At 35.2% G+C, this 16,456-nt stretch overlaps 1 long non-coding RNA gene across 2 annotated transcripts in view; it reads right to left on the bottom strand.

Annotated features, from left to right (window-relative positions):
- The window catches only part of LOC123801085 (uncharacterized), a 424,009-nt gene that overhangs the window by 104,525 nt on the left and 303,028 nt on the right, over positions 1-16,456 (bottom strand). The gene's annotated exons all lie outside the window — the stretch shown is intronic.

Here is a 16,456-nt window from a genome sequence, read left to right on the forward strand (position 1 = left end):
TCCTGGAGTCCCAGGATCGAGTCCCACATCAGGCTCCCTGCTCAGCAGGGAGTCTGCTTCTCCCTCTGACCCTCCCCCCTCTCATTCTCTCTCTCTCTCAAATAAATAAATATCTTTTTAAAAAAAGAAAAGGGTATAAATGTAATAATTATGTCACATACTCCATATGTGTTTCTGTCTTATCTTTGCAAGATAATATAATTTTTAAAATGCAAAGAGTAGAAAAGTTATCTTTACAAAAACACTGAAGTCTAAAATACAGGTGAATGTGATAAGAAAATGACTTGTATTGAAAAACAATTCTAATCTAGAGTTTCAGGAAAAGTACACAACGTGGTCATGAAGAACAAATAAAGACTAAGATGTTAAGTTTAAATCACCAAAATATAGAAACCCTCAACCTTAATGCTTTTCCCAGAATCACCATCCTTTACTTTTACTCATGTTTTATTACTTGGCATTTATTACATGGCCCCAACCTAAACACAGGGTTACAATAGAGAAGCAAATAAGCATTTGCTTAATTACCTAATCACAAAGATGTTCTAGGAAATGGTCTTCTAAATATTGATGTTTAAATATTTATTGAATGAATGAATGGGAAAATAAATAAAATATCATGATCAAAATTTACTAAAGCTTAATGAAAAATTAACCTTGAGGTTATGTGAGAAACAGTGAGAAAAGCACATGTTTTCTTAATCATCAATACAAGAAAAAAAAGTCATAGCTTTTAGGAACAATATACCAACTTCTTGAATTTATCACCTGACCCCTCGTTGGCTCAATATTTAAAATATAAGTTAGAATATTACAAAAGAAAGTGACCTTTGGTGTGGCAAACTGAATACACTACAAAAATAACTTCTAAATAAACTGGTTTTAATAAATAACAAATCAAAAACAGTACACTTAATGCAATAAATTAAGGAACTATTAAAATAATTAAATCAGGCCTTTTTACAAAGTTTCTTAATTTGTCTTTGAGAACACTTTAGAGATGCCTTTAAAAAGTACCCTGACATATATTTAAACATACACGCCAACATATGTGTATGAATAAATCTGGGAGAGATTTTCTAGTAATATAATGCTCTACTTGAATAACAAATTGAATCCGGCAATATATACAAAAGATAATCCATCGTAACTCATTATGTGGTTAGCCCCATAAGGTAAAATTACTATAATATTTGAAAATAAATCAATGCAGGGGCACCTGGGTGGCTCGATTGGCTAAGCGTCTGACTCTTGGTTTTGGCTCAGGTCATGAGCTCAGGGTCATGAGATCAGCCCTACATTGGGCTCTGTGCTCAGCATGGTCTGTCTGGGATTCTTTCCTTCTCTCCTTCCCTCCACTTGTAGGCATGTGTGTACCTGCTATCTCACACTCTCTCTCAAATAAATAAGTAAATAAAATCTTTCAAAAAAATGAATCAATGCAATTCCCCATACTAATAGAAAAACAAAGAAAACCCACATGATCATGTTAATACATTCAAATAAAATATTTTATCAAAATTCTATATCCAGTCATGGAAATGCTCAGCCAGCTAGGAATAGAGGAGAATTCTGAAATACAATAAAGTATATCAATGAAAAACCTCATGAGTTATATCATACTTAGTTATGAACATTGTAAAAGACTGAATGTCTTCTTTCTAAGAGGAAAATGGGAACAAAAAATACCCACTCTCATCTTTCCTATACAACATAATACTGAAAGTCCTGTCCAGGGAATTAGAAATGGGAAAAAATACACACACACACACACACACACACACACACACACACACACACACAGAGATATCCCTCATTTGGAAAGGAAGAAGCGAAACTGTTCTTATTCACTGATGACATGATTGTGAATATGGAGAAAATCCTAAAGAATCTATAGAAAGACTACTAGTCTTTCTACTAGAATTAAGTAAATTTAATAAGGCCTATGATAAAAAATATAAAAATCACATTTATTTCTATATAATAATGTGAATATGTGGAATATGAAATTTAAAAATAAAATTAACATAGCATCAAAATATATTTAGGGATAATGTTAAAAGAGACATACAAGACCTCTGCACTAAAAACTGCAAAACGGGCACCTGGGTGGCTCAGTCAGTTAAGCATCCACCTTCAGCTCAGGTCCTGATCTCAGGGTCCTGGGATTAAGCCCTGCATTGGGCTCCCTGATCAGCCTGGAGTCAGCTTCTCCCTCTCCCTCTGCCCCTGCTCCCCACTTGTGCTCTCCTTCTCTCTCTCTTCTCTCAAATAAATAAATAAAAATCTTTTTTTAAATTGAGTTCAATTAGCCAACATATAGTACATCATTAGCTTTTGATGTGGTGTTCAATGATTCATTAGTAACCTATAACACCAGTGCTCATCACATCGCGTGCCCTCCTTAATACCCATCACCCGGTTCCCCCATCCCACCCCCTCCTTTAAACCAAAGACTGTAGTAAGAGATGTAGAGGGGCACTATATCATACTTAAAGGGTCTATCCAACAAGAAGATCTAACAATTGTAAAAAAATAAAAATCTTAAAAAACAAATAAAACTTTAAAAAATAAAAAATAAATAAAAATTGCCAAACATTGCTGAGAGATGTTAATGAAGACCTAATTTATTATAGATGTATAACATGTTTATGGCCTCACAACTCAATGCTGTTAAGATGTTTATTCTCTTCAAAAGGATTTATAGATTTAGAGAAATGACAAAATTCAAGCAGGGCTTTTTTTGAGGAAATTGGCAAGTTGGTTCCATAACTTATGTCAAAAGGGAAAAGACATGGAAAAGCCAAAACAATGTTGAAAGGATAAAAAATGTGGAGAATTTACATCACCTTACTGTGAGACTTTACAGGATATAGTAATAAAAAAATCTGGTATTTCTGTATGGAAGGACAGATTAGTAGAAAAGAGTATATACAGAACTAGATTCTGATATGTATGAAAGTATGTCCAACTGACCTTCTACATAAGTTCTAAGGTATTTTAATAAAAGTAAGAACATTGTTTTTAATAAATTGTGCTAGAAAAAAGAAATGAGTCCTCTAATGGAAAAAGAGGATGCTCAAACTTGACCATACCACACACATTCACTCAAAATGAATCCTAGATCTATGTACATCAAACCATTAACATTGAATAAGAAATAGGAAAACACTTTCACAACCTTGGTGTAGTCAAAGATATTCTGCACATGAAACTACGGGAACTAACCATCAAAGGAAAAGGGGAAAACAAGCTGATGAGGACTTCAAAATTTGAAACTCTAACCCTTGAAACTTCACAATTAAGAAAATAAAAAGGAAGGTACCGACTCAGAAAAACTATTCCTAATGCTTATACCTATACTTGACACTATACTTATACCTAGAATGGATAAAATGATAATGAATTTAATAGAAAATATCACACTACCCTTGCCCCGTAGACACACTATTGAGAAATTATTTAAACTGACATTTCACGAAATATGATGGTTATTTGATACATGAAAATACGATTTTTCACGTAACTCTTGTATACTATTGGTGGGAATGTAAATTGGTACAGCTACTGTGGAAAACAGTATGGAGGTTCCTCAAAAAACTGAAAATAGAAATACTATATGATCCAGTAATCCCACTACTGGGTATTTACCCAAACAAAATGAAAACACTGATTTAAAAAGATATATCTAACTTTATAGCAGCATCATTTACAAGAGCCAAGATGTAGAAGCAACCCAAGAGTCCATCCATAGATGAACAGATAAAGAAGATGTGGCAGATCTACATACATACACAATGGAATAATACTCAGCTATAAAACAATGAGATCTTGCCATTCATACCAACGTGGATGGACCTAGCAGGTATCATGCTACGTGAAAGAAGTCAGTCAGAGGAAGACAGACACCATATGGTTTCATTCATATGTGGAATCTAAGAAACAAAAGAAATGAACAAACAAAGAGACAAAAAACACTCTTAATTCAGAGAACAAACTGATGGGCGCCAGAAGGGAGGTGGGGGTGGGGAATGAGTGAAATTATATAACGTGAATTAAGAGATACAAACTTCCAGTTATAAAATAAATAAGTCACAGAGACGAAAAGGACAGCGTAGGGAATAGAATTAATAAGATTGCAATTAAGTTGTTTAGTGACAGATGGTGACTGCACTTACTGTGGTGAGCACTGAGTAATGTATAGAATTGTTAAATTATTATGTTAAACACTTGAAACTAATATAACACTGTATGTACTTCAATTACAAAAAGGAAAATACGATTTTTCAACATTTCTCCCTTCTTTGAACCAGAAGATGTATAGCTATTACTCTATAACTGTGCCACCACTGTACGTGGCATGTACTGGAAGTATCTTCTTTAATTTCAGATCCAAAAATGGAAAACATTTTTGGCCCAGGGGTTGTACTTAATGGTTTATACCTGGGAACCTCATCCATACTTGATGTAGGTGTAAATAATTTTAATGATAAGATTATGGGCTTAAATTGGTGAGATTTAGCTTTAAATGATAGGATTTGGGGCTTGAACTGGTGCCCTAATGCAATGAGACTAGTAAAGAACTAGGGAGAGGGTACCTGCATTTGGGAGGGAGGTGAATCACTGGGGGCCAGAGGAGGGATGGTAGGCAGAATTCTAAGATGGACCCAAAGATTCCTATTTCCTAATGCACGTTCCTATTTCCTAACGCACATGCCTATATAATCCTCTTTCCTTGAAGGTGAGCAGGACCAGTGAATATGACGGAATATCATTCTTGTGATTGTGTTTCATTAAATGGTCTTTCAGATCTAATTATGGTTACTTTAATTAAGGTAATTTCAATCAGTTAATTGTTAGAATTAAGGTTATTAATTAACCATTTAGTAATTAGCTACTAATTACTAAGTAGTTAATTAGTAATTACTATTAAACTAATAGTAATTAAGGTTACTAATTAAGATAATCAAAAGAAAGATTATCTTGTTGGGTCTGACCTAAACAGATGAGCCCTTCAATGGGATTGGCCCTTCCTGATGATATAAGAAGATGTGATGTGAGAGAGATTCAATTGCTGGATTTGTAGGTCAAAGGGGCACACATAGCAAGGATTTGAGAACAACCTAGAGGAGTTCAGAGCAACCTCTAGCCAACAGATAGCAGGAAAACAGGGATCTTAACATTACAACTACAAGGAACAGAATTTTGCCAATAACTTATATAGGCTTGGGGGAAAACCCCAAGTTCCAGGTGGGAATATAGCTAGTTGACACATTTATTTCAGCCTTATGAGACATTGGAGAGAGAAAGCAGTTAAGCCCAATCTGGCCTTCTGAACTACAGAACTATGAGATAATATATTTGTGTGCTTTTATACCACTAAGTTTGTGGTAACATGTAACACAGCAATAGAAAGCTAAGAGCTTTGTATAATTAACTCCTTGCATAAAAAGCACAATTATGGTATATACCAAATATCATTTTTGTTTTGTGTGCTGTATTATTTTTCTTCACTCCCTTAGACAAAGATGATAGGACCGTATTTGCATACTTGACCAATGAGCAATTTCCCTGTAGCTAGTGATATGTTATAACTGTTTTCTGAGATGATCATATCCCCTATGTGAAAAATTCGGAATATTGACTTCAAGATCTGGGGCTCATTAGTAAGAGATATATAATCAAAACACATATAAAGAAAATATACTAATAGGATCATTATTATTATTAAGAATTGCCATAGTATAATGAAAAGCAGAAAATGTTTGACCATGTACAATAACAGCTGAAATTAAGAAGTCATTCCATTCGAGAGAAGAATGATATGCAGAGAAACTAATACCATTTGGCCCCAAAGGGAAGGACAGAGAATCTGCATAGCCCTGATGGTGTCCCTGCTTCACTTTCTATAAAGTTTTGTTGTATAGGGGGGTCTTTTATTTTCCAGTAATAAGGACACTTGAAATAATTCACTTTTTCGTGACCCTGACTGAGTCTCTGTTCCCTGTAACTCAATCAAGTTTAAGCAAGACATTAAATTAAGCTAGGAATAGGGCAAATATGGAAATGTATAGTATGGTTTGTCTAGAGGAGAGTAAATCCCTTCCATTCTGGGATTTAATGTTGGGGCTGAATTGAGACTTCCATCTGGAGAAGTCTAAATTTTACAATATGCATTATTATGAATATATAATAATATGACAGTATTTGGCAGGGATCTTTGGAACAACTTTATCCAAATCAAGGTTTGTGTATTACACATGCAGGGAGTGAACATACAGAAAATACATATAATGCCTCTGCACATAGACCTTTTTGCCTCAGCAAGCACACACTATAAGATACTGCTTTACTAAGGGTCTATATGCAAAATGAAGCTGAAAAAAAAAATGGCTAGGAGAAAGATTGGAAGCTAAATATCCAGGGAGAAGTAGCAATGACATGATTATGTAGCCTCAAATATTGGATAAAACATAAGCATTAATTTCTAATGATTTCCCAACTGTAAGTTTTATGAGAACTTGTCAAATCATGATTGCTAACTTCGAATCACTGTGATACTCATTGCATCTTTTAATACTGTCTCCTTTTAGGAGCTAGCAAAAGTGATTCCACATTCCTAGTTGGTACTTAGATAATGTAGAGAATATGGCCTCTTTGGGCCTCTTATTTTTAGAGCACCTGTGGAAAAGACTATGTTTGTTCACCAACATTTAAGTGTTTTCCTTTATCCTGGGATGCAGCCTGACCATACTTGGTCAACTCCTTCCCTGTGAGCCTTGGCCACCTCAGTGAGCTCTGGCCAGTATAATGTGGGCCCAAGTAGTAAGTGCTTTTTTTTTTTCTGTAGTATCCTTTCTTTTCCATCAACAGGATAAAAAAGAGAGAAATCCCAGGTCCTAGAGAATACTGATCCACAAGACTGAGGAAGGATTGCTCCTTGACTTACTGGTTGGAAAGCTGCCTACTGAGCACCCCTTAAATTGTTATGACAGCTAGGAATAAATTCATATTGTGTTAAGTCACTTTTATTTCAGTCTTGTATGTTACAAGTACTCTTCCCTAATGCAAAATTATATATTTTTATAATTTTTATTATGTTAGTCACCATACAGTACACCCCTAGTTTTTGATGTAAAGTTCCATGATTCATTACTTGCATATAACACCCAGTGCACCATGCAATACGTGCCCTCCTTAATACCCATCGCCAGCCTAACCCATTCTCGCACCCTCCTCCCCTCTCAAGCCCTCAGTTTGTTTCCCAGAGTCCATAGTCTCTCATGGTTCATTCCCCCTTCTGTTTACCCCCCCTTTCTTCTTCCCTTTCTTTGCCTACCGATCTTCCTACTTATGTTCCATAAATGAGTGAAACCATATGATGTTTGTCTTTCTCTGCTTGACTTATTTCACTTAGCATTATCTCCTCCAGTCCCGTCCATGTTGCGATTTCTCAACATTTGCAAAATTATATTTTTAAGTAGGAGTAGTGGCATAAAAATACATTAGATAAACATCCTTGGATTAGTGGTAAAGTGGCAGGGAGCATGGCAATGAAGAGCAAAGGTAGGAAGACTGGAGAGTTGTGATTTATTGTGGAAAAATATTTGCTAACCTGTTGCCTTCGATTACTTGAAGGGAGGCCCACCCATGTACAACTGTGTCTGATGCCCTAGGCAAAGTGGTAAGAAAGAGTCAGCATGAGAGTATGATAGTATATGTTGGGTCCTATTAACTACTTATGTAGGTTTTTATGTGAAGGAGATGAGCAAAGAAAAAATTAAGTGGTTTTCAAGCCAAAATTCTAGAAATACAGAAAATCTAGAAATATGGGCCCTTGTAGTGTGAAATCAACTTCTAGAATCCAAATGAAATATGACTGACAAAGCCTTCGAGTGACAAAAGCCCATTAAAAACTCATCTTTGAAAGAAAGTTCAGATTAAGGGTATGTCTGCCCTCTCTACTCCTGATGGCATGGAGATAGCCACTATGAAATTAGGAGGCAGACATGGGAGTGAGAAAGCATTAAATACATCAAGATTGACAATTATATTTAGGAATATATTTTACTGTGATTACTGAAACATGAAAATGACTGAAAGCAAGTACTAAAGGAGTCCATGAAATCACTATCCTTTAAAAAAAAAGAGTTTTTGAGTATTCAGGACTTAAAAACAGCTTTGAGTCTTCATTTTATACCAACAGAAGGCATGTCATATATATACATATAATTCAGAGAAACAGATTTTATGGAGAAAAGTAGAACTTTTATGAGAGATAAGAGAAAACTATTTGGTGGATCAACAGTAATAACAGGAAAATGCAATCATTATTGATGCATTTTGGGTAAGCTTGCATATGTATTGTTACTTTAAACAAATGGAATAATCATATACCAGAGCATGTGCTGGCCTGTGCATGCACACACACACACATGTACATACGTATGTACATGTACACACAATATGCATTCTGGCATTCTGTCAGGTATATATTTATTATCACATATATTTAATAACTACGATTATATATGTTATATATATGTATATATGTATAACATAAATGTCCATATATTAACATAAATATGCTTTCTATGCACGTATATGTGTATTAACTATGTGTGTGCACCTGTATATATCATATGATTATCTATATAACCTTATAAAAAGTATATGCCTGTTGCTAAGGTCTGAATGTTTGTGTCTCCAAAAAAATTCATAGCTTGGACTTGTAAGACCTAATGTGATGGTGTTAGAAGGTGGGGCCTTTGGGAGGTGATTAGGTCATAAAGGTGGAGCCCTTTTGAATAGGATTAGTACTCATAGAAAAGACATCTCAACAGACCTCCTGGTCCCATCCACCATACAAGGACACAGTGAAAAGGAGGTGGTTAGGAGCCAGGAAGATGACCCTCACTGGACCACGCTGGCACCCTGATCTTGCACTTCCCAGGCTTCAGAACTGAGGAATACATTTCCATTGTCTATAAGCTCCCAATCTGTGGCATTTTCTTAAAGTAGCCAGAAGGACTAAGACAACTGTATTAAAGTACAATTATTCTCTCTCTCTCACTCACACACACACATTTCTGTTCAACTATCAGCTATAATGGTCAGAAGATCGCAGCCTCTTTTCTTTTTCTTTTTTAATTTTTTAAAGATTTTATTTATTTGTGAGAGTGAGAGAGAGAGAGAGAGAGAGAGAGAACATGAGCAGGGGTGGGAGGGGCAGAGAGAAAGGGAGAAGTAGACTCCCCACTGAGCAGGGAGCTGGATGCAGGGCTGGATCCCAGGACCCCAGGATCATGACCTGAGCCAAAGGCAGATGCGTAACTGACTGAGCCATGCAGACACCCCCAGTCTCTTTTCTAAATATAGCTACAACTGGAAGCTTTAGAAAGTTAAGAAGTAGAAGATGGTTGGTTCTAGGTTCTGATACCTTAGAATAGGCAAGCCCTCTTTTTATCTTAGAAAAATGACTGCAGACACTGCTGGTGATAGGGAAAGTTGCAGAGGAAGAGTTCGCCCTGGCGTGCTGGTTATAGGGCTGGCATAATTTTGTAAATTCTGCTTCAATAAAATCCATACCCATTACATATCAATTTCAAAATTAATCAAAGCAGGGAAGGGACAGATCTCATTTCACTATGCTCCACCAGACTGACATTAGATCAAAGTCTGCAGGTCCTGAAACCTATATTGGAAGCTGAAGAATTCAATTTCCACTCCAGTTCACACCCTGAGAAATAAAATCTAAGAGTACCAAAAGAGGGAGCTTCCTCATTACCTGCAAATATTTAAATACTGGGTCTGGTTAAATCTCTCTTTCCTCAAAAATAAGTAAAATGAAATAAAAAAGCATGTTTTTATGGAACAATTCTGCATCACAAAAGGATACTCAGAGCAAAGTCACAATTCAAAAAAAAATTTGCTCTATTAAACAATGAAATTTTAAGGCATATTTACATTCTTACTTTCAGTAACGTTAGCCTATGTGGACTTTCTGAGTTAGGACGAGGGTGCCACATATATCAAACAGGCTGCAATTGACTGACTTGAAAGTAAAGTTATGTGAGTTTGGGAAAAACTATCTGTACAGATCCAAAGTAATGTAATACAATTAATATTTGAAATAATTAATGACAAAGGTTCCATTGTAAAACTTGTAATCACTGCTAAAAAGGACAAACTTCTCCCAGAAGTAAAGGGCACATAAATAAAATTGTTTAAAAAAAATGAAAGAAAATGGAGAAAGGAATGACACTTTGAAGATATAATATGTGGATAATGTTTCCTTTTAAAAATAAATCGATGACGGGGCGCCTGGCTGGCGCAGCGGTTAAGCATCTGCCTTCGGCTCAGGGCATGATCCTGGCGTTATGGGATCGAGCCCCACATCAGGCTCCTCCGCTGTGAGCCTGCTTCTTCCTCTCCCACTCCCCCTGCTTGTGTTCCCTCTCTCGCTGGCTGTCTCTATCTCTGTCAAATAAATAAATAAAATCTTTAAAAAAAAATAAAAAAATAAAAAATAAAAAATAAAAATAAATCAATGACAACCATTATATGAACTACCAAGAAAATCATACAGAACAGTAATACTGAACATCACTGTGGCATCTGCCATTTATACTGCCTCTGAATTTTTAAGGTAACTTTTTAAGTTACAGTTTTCTTGAGATTTTAATATAAGATCTAAATGGAGTATATTCTAACAGACATTTTTGCATGTAAGCATCTTAATTACATTAATTCAATACAAAAAAATGTTTTCAAGCTACCCTAAGAGGAGAAAATGTTCCTATGATGCATTTTTCTTCCCTTCCCCCTAAAGACTTCTTTGGCTGAAGCACCCTCCTCTTTCGGAATTTCAAGGAAAAGGAAAATGCTGTCTTGTAATCAAATACTCTGGGTACATATTTATATTGTTTATTAGATACATAGGACTTATAAAGGCCATAGATTATGAATAAACAAATTCTACTTAGAGCTTAGCACCGAGTCTTGCTTGTAATAGATGACAACGATTCATGAAATCTTTGAATTTTTGTAAATTATATTTCAGTGGAATCACTGAGAGAGCCACTGAGAGCCTTCAGTGCCTGTGGACTGATCACATCGAGGGTTGAGAAAATTTAATAGTTAGAATTAGCTTTCACCCATTAACCAACCTACATATAGTTGCAGACAGAATTGTACATAATAGCTAATACCCTTGGGCTTTCTCCATTAATTAAGGTAAGAAAGAAATGTTGTTTTTTAAAAATTGTATTTCACTGACATTATACAGAATTGGAGATTCTGAAGTTTGTACATTTATTTGTTCACGAATTTCTTTGGCTTTGTATATTTAGCTGGATATGTGTGGGGAAATAAGTCTCTTGGAAAAGCATTTCTTTTGGAAGTTATTGCCAGGTTTTGAGCAGTCCCTTTAAAAGCGCTGTCAGAACAAATACATCAGGTCACACAGCAGGTTGTTTATCTCTGTGAAAGCCTGAGCATTAAATAGGGAAGGCTGCAGACTAGTAATTAGGTATTGATTGGTTTATCTAACACATACTGCACATTTCTAAACAAATGCAGCATCCTTTCTGATTCTTTTCTTCTAAACCTTGAAATTGGTTGGTGCATTCATTGCCAAGATTACAAAATACGAGTGTGGTTTTTACAACTGATTCACTGATCTTGCTTGAACCTAATCAATAAACTTTACAAAATGATTCCATTCTTAGAAAAATGTCACAAAGATCCACACAAGCCCATTTATACCTCCAGTAAGTACTTCTACTTTGTATCATCAGAAATATGTATTTTAAATGTTACCAAAAACTTATGCACACAGCCTTTTCTTTCAGAAACACTGTGTATCACAATGTCCTACAGAGTTAACAGAGATGTGTGGAGTCACAGAGCAAATTACCAAGGGTCACACCATTCACCAGAGCACCAAGGTGAGACTATAAATGAAAAAATAAAGTTTGAAGAATAAGTGCATAACTAAACAGATACAAATGCGAGAAACAATTAAGGGATTATAACAAAAGGATAAAAATGGTAGTTAAAAACATTAGACACCAAGATTCACACAGATTTTCAAGACCATGATAGCATTTAGTGTTACAGAATTTAAATTCTTGGTTTGCTCAACAATGATCACAGCCTTAAAGGATCAGGACTAAAATATTAAGGAAATACAAAGAATCTGATTTTTTAAAATAATTACTGGTTTTTCAGAGGGTAGGGAAATGGGAACAGATAAAGGAATCAAGAAATGAAAAAAAAAATTATGTAGATTTACGCTGTGGTATCTTCTACACTAATACAATTAAAGGCCCCACCAATTTATTTTTGCTTTACTGATAAAAGCTTGCACATACTATCAAAAATAACACAATGGACTTAATTTAGATATAGAGATAAAAGAAACAGTAAAAGTGGATCTCCCAAATTTAAAAAAAAATCAAACAAAACTATAGTGTGCCTTATATATTCTTATTTTATATCTAATTTTCTCCTTAGAACACTCATTCCAAATAAAGTTACATGCCTTGTCTGAATCATCTAAGGGGTGTGACAAAGTTCAAATTGAACCCAAGTAAATATACTTTATTTTTTTAAAGATTTATTTATTTGAGAAGGGGGGAGGGGTAAGAGGAGAGGGACAGAGAATCCCAAGCAGACTTCCCATTGAACATGGAGCCTGATCTCAGGACGCTGAGATCATGACCTGAGCCAAAATCAAGAGTCTGGGGGCACCTGAGTGGCTCAGTCGTTAAGCGTCTGCCTTCGGCTCAGGGCGTGATCCCAGCGTTCTGGGATGGAGCCCCGCATCAGGCTCCTCCGCTGGGAGCCTGCTTCTTCCTCTCCCACTCCCCCTGCTTGTGTTCCCTCTTTCGCTGGCTGTCTCTCTGTCAAATAAATAAATAAAATCTTTTAAAAAAAAATCAAGGGTCTGATGCTTTAACCAACTGAGCCACCCAGGTGCCCCCCCCCCAAGTAAATATACTTTAGAACCAGACTTTCCACCATTATTCTCTACTGCTAAGGAGCAAATCAGAATCTAATAAATAAAAATGTTTAGAATTTAACGCATATTTATTTATCATAGAAGTGTCTGTTTTTCCTTACCCATTTTCCTCCATAGCTCCAAAGAGGAGAAACAAAACAATGAAAATGTGTTGTATTCTACATACGGATATACAATTCTTTTTTCACACACACAAAATTAAATTTATGATGAAACCTGTTTTGGTCTCCCATGGAGATGGTGTGTGTGTTTGTGTGGAGATATACATCAAATGAGGGGCCCAGACATGTTGCTTGTTTAGCATTTATGAAACATATTGTCAAATATATATGTGTTTTTCAATTATCTTACTGCCTTATCTGTATGTTTTACAAATTGGTTTTATATCACCCTTCCAATGGGAATGTATACATTTAATTTTACAGCAAAATCCAGAAATAAACTGTTTATATGTTCCTAATGTGATACAAATGTAGAAAATTACTTCTGTTCACTGGCTTCATCCAATGTGTTCCAATGCTTTATTGTTTACTTGTATTTTGAGAAAGTCATAACCCAATGGAAGTAGGATATAAATATGTAGAAGGTTGCCAACACAGTCATACATTTTAATACAAGGCATATTGGAAAAAATACTTTTTTTTTTAAACCTCTAGGTGTAACAAGCTTATTTGGGGCCGTATAAAAACATAAGGGGGAAATGTGCATCTTTCCTCTTCTCTTTTTAATCCCTCTCTTTGCCATGGCTGAAAGGACGAGCAAATAGCTCATCCTTTACGCATTGTCACAATGACTACTCACTGCTTGATTTTTATGCAGAAGACAGATGAATCTTTCACTCCACCTGACTGCACAAAACAAACTAGATTTAAAATGTGTGTGTGTTTATTAGAAACACACACACAGTAGCTATTAAGGAAAAAGTTGAGTGCTGTTTCACTCTGGCCAGCTAAAATTTGCATGAGGGTCAGATGATAAGAAATTGAAAAAGGAAACATGTTGTTTATGTCTATAGAAAGGAAGAATCTACATATAATAAAACATTCTACACATGACTGTAAGTAGCCTGCCATGCTACATGAATGGAGAAAGACTGAGATGGGTGATATGATCATCCGTAATGGAAGATTTTAAAATTACATGACCAAATAAATGTTTTGACATAAAATCTATAAATACTAGTAGCTGATAATGCTATAGTGACTCAATTGCTTATTAAAATACTATCTCAAAGTACATATTCATCGAGTACCTACTATGGTTCAGATGCTCTTACAAGTGCTTGAGGTGTATCAGTAAGGAAAACAGATGAAAAATACATAATTGTGTGGAGTACATGCCCCACTAGAGATATTGCTAAGTATGGAATCTTAGAACAGGCTTTTAAAATTTGTAAGTATAAAATAGATCTTTTAAAGGATACTGACATTGTTAACAATATATAAAAAGTGCCTTTTGAACTCTAAAGCATCTGATATTATAGAGTATTGTGAGTATGGAAATAATTGCTCTATTTACTAAAGCATATTTGTTAATTTAAATTTGTTGGCACAATACTGTTGAAAGTAGAGTGATTTTTAGTTGTTATCTACTGAATTTTGTTGTTTTTCTCAGTAATCATAAAAGTAAAGAGAGGAACCAAGAAGAGTATATATGACAGAAGGAAAAGGCACTATTGCTTGATGCCATAATGAGAATGGTTTGTAGACCCTTTAATAATATTCTTACATATACTACTTTTGTAAGGAATACATATTTGTGACTTTATATAAAATGACATACTATAAATGCATAATTGAATCCTTTTTAAAATAAAGTTCAAAGCCCTCCTCCATTTCTTCACATTTGCACCCCTGACGGCACACCTGACATTATTTCACTTCATTCTGCCTGTGTCTGCTCTTGCTTCCTTTTAGTTCTCTGAGCAAACATCTCTCTCTTTCTACCTGAAGCACAAAGCCTGGAACATCTCACTCCCACCTCTTGCTCACTCACTTTCTATTCTTCCTGTAGATGTTTCGAGCATACGCTCCCAAACTTCATTGCACGTTAAAGTCACCAGGAAGGTATATTAAAACACAGGTTCCTGGATCTCACAGGGTTTCTGACAGTATGTCTGGAGTCAAGTTGGAGAATTTTCATTTCTTCTAAGTTCCTAGGTGCTTTCCAGGGACGACACTTTAAGCACCACTTCTTTCGGCTTCAACTTAAATACGAATTCCTTACAGAGGTGTCCCCCAGTCTCTTAGTGGATTCAGATATTCTGTTACATATTTCCAGTGTTTTTCTATTTTTCCTCTTCCATGATATTAATCCATTCTTTTTTATTCATATTCAAAATACATTAGCTCTGTTTGTAATCTCTGATAAAGCAATGATTCTGACACTTCTGTTCTCCAGGTCCCTATCCATTACCATCAACAGAGGAATACACCATGTGCTCAATAATTAAATGGAAACAATCTACGTTGAACAGTGTTTGGTATGAAATTTGAGGTAGAACTTAATCTGTGGTGCTTCAAAATTATTAATTCTTTCCTAAAAGCAAAGTGTGTAATTTAAAAATTGTGAACAATAATTGTACATGGTATGCCATTTAATACTTCTGCTGGTCATGCTCCTTGTTTGAGCAGGATCTGGCCTATGATCTCTATCCGGAGATAAAAATTACCAGCATTTATAGATATACATGTTTGTTAAATTAAAATTTGACAATCTAGTTAAATTAAAATCAGTAAGTCATGTAAACTGATGTAGTGTTTTAAGGGTATCTTTGCATTATTCCAAAGCATTAAGCTCTATTAATTATTAAAGTTTCAGCTTTTATATGCATGTAATTTTGCCCATTAACCTTTGGTTTAGTTTTCTTTTTGTTATAGCAACTTATTTTAAATTTCAAATAAAGTCCACGTTACTGGTATAATAGAAAGGAAGCCATGAGGCTATATAAGGGGGAGGGGTACAGATTTAAAAAGCTGCAAATTACTACATGTGTTTTTCTTCCTCTAATTTATCCTACACCATACTGTGAGATTAATCTCCAAAGTTTCTCCAAATGAGTCATTTACTCAATGAAAACTCTGACTAAAATAAAACAGACAGGAATTTATAGAGCATAATAATTGATCTCCAACATATTTTTAAAGTATTTGCTCTTATATCCCCCATTTATTAATTCTAGACACCAATGAAATTCTGTGCTGCTTCCATTTCCTAGAAATATCACTTCTTCATTTGCATTCTGTCTTTATTTAGGGTCCAATCTCTACCTAGATTACTGTCCACATGCTATCACATTTGGTAATAACCTCTCATCAAGGCCCCAAATAAATGTCACTTTATTCCCTTGATCATATCTTCCTTGATTCCAGGACCTGGCAATATTCCTAGTGCTTTAAAAAAACTTCTCAGTATCTTAATTACTTACATTTA

Source organism: Ursus americanus, chromosome 10 (assembly GCF_024610735.1).
Source record: "Ursus americanus isolate L20-20 chromosome 10, mUrsAme1.1.p, whole genome shotgun sequence".
NCBI classification, from domain to species: Eukaryota; Metazoa; Chordata; class Mammalia; order Carnivora; family Ursidae; genus Ursus; species Ursus americanus.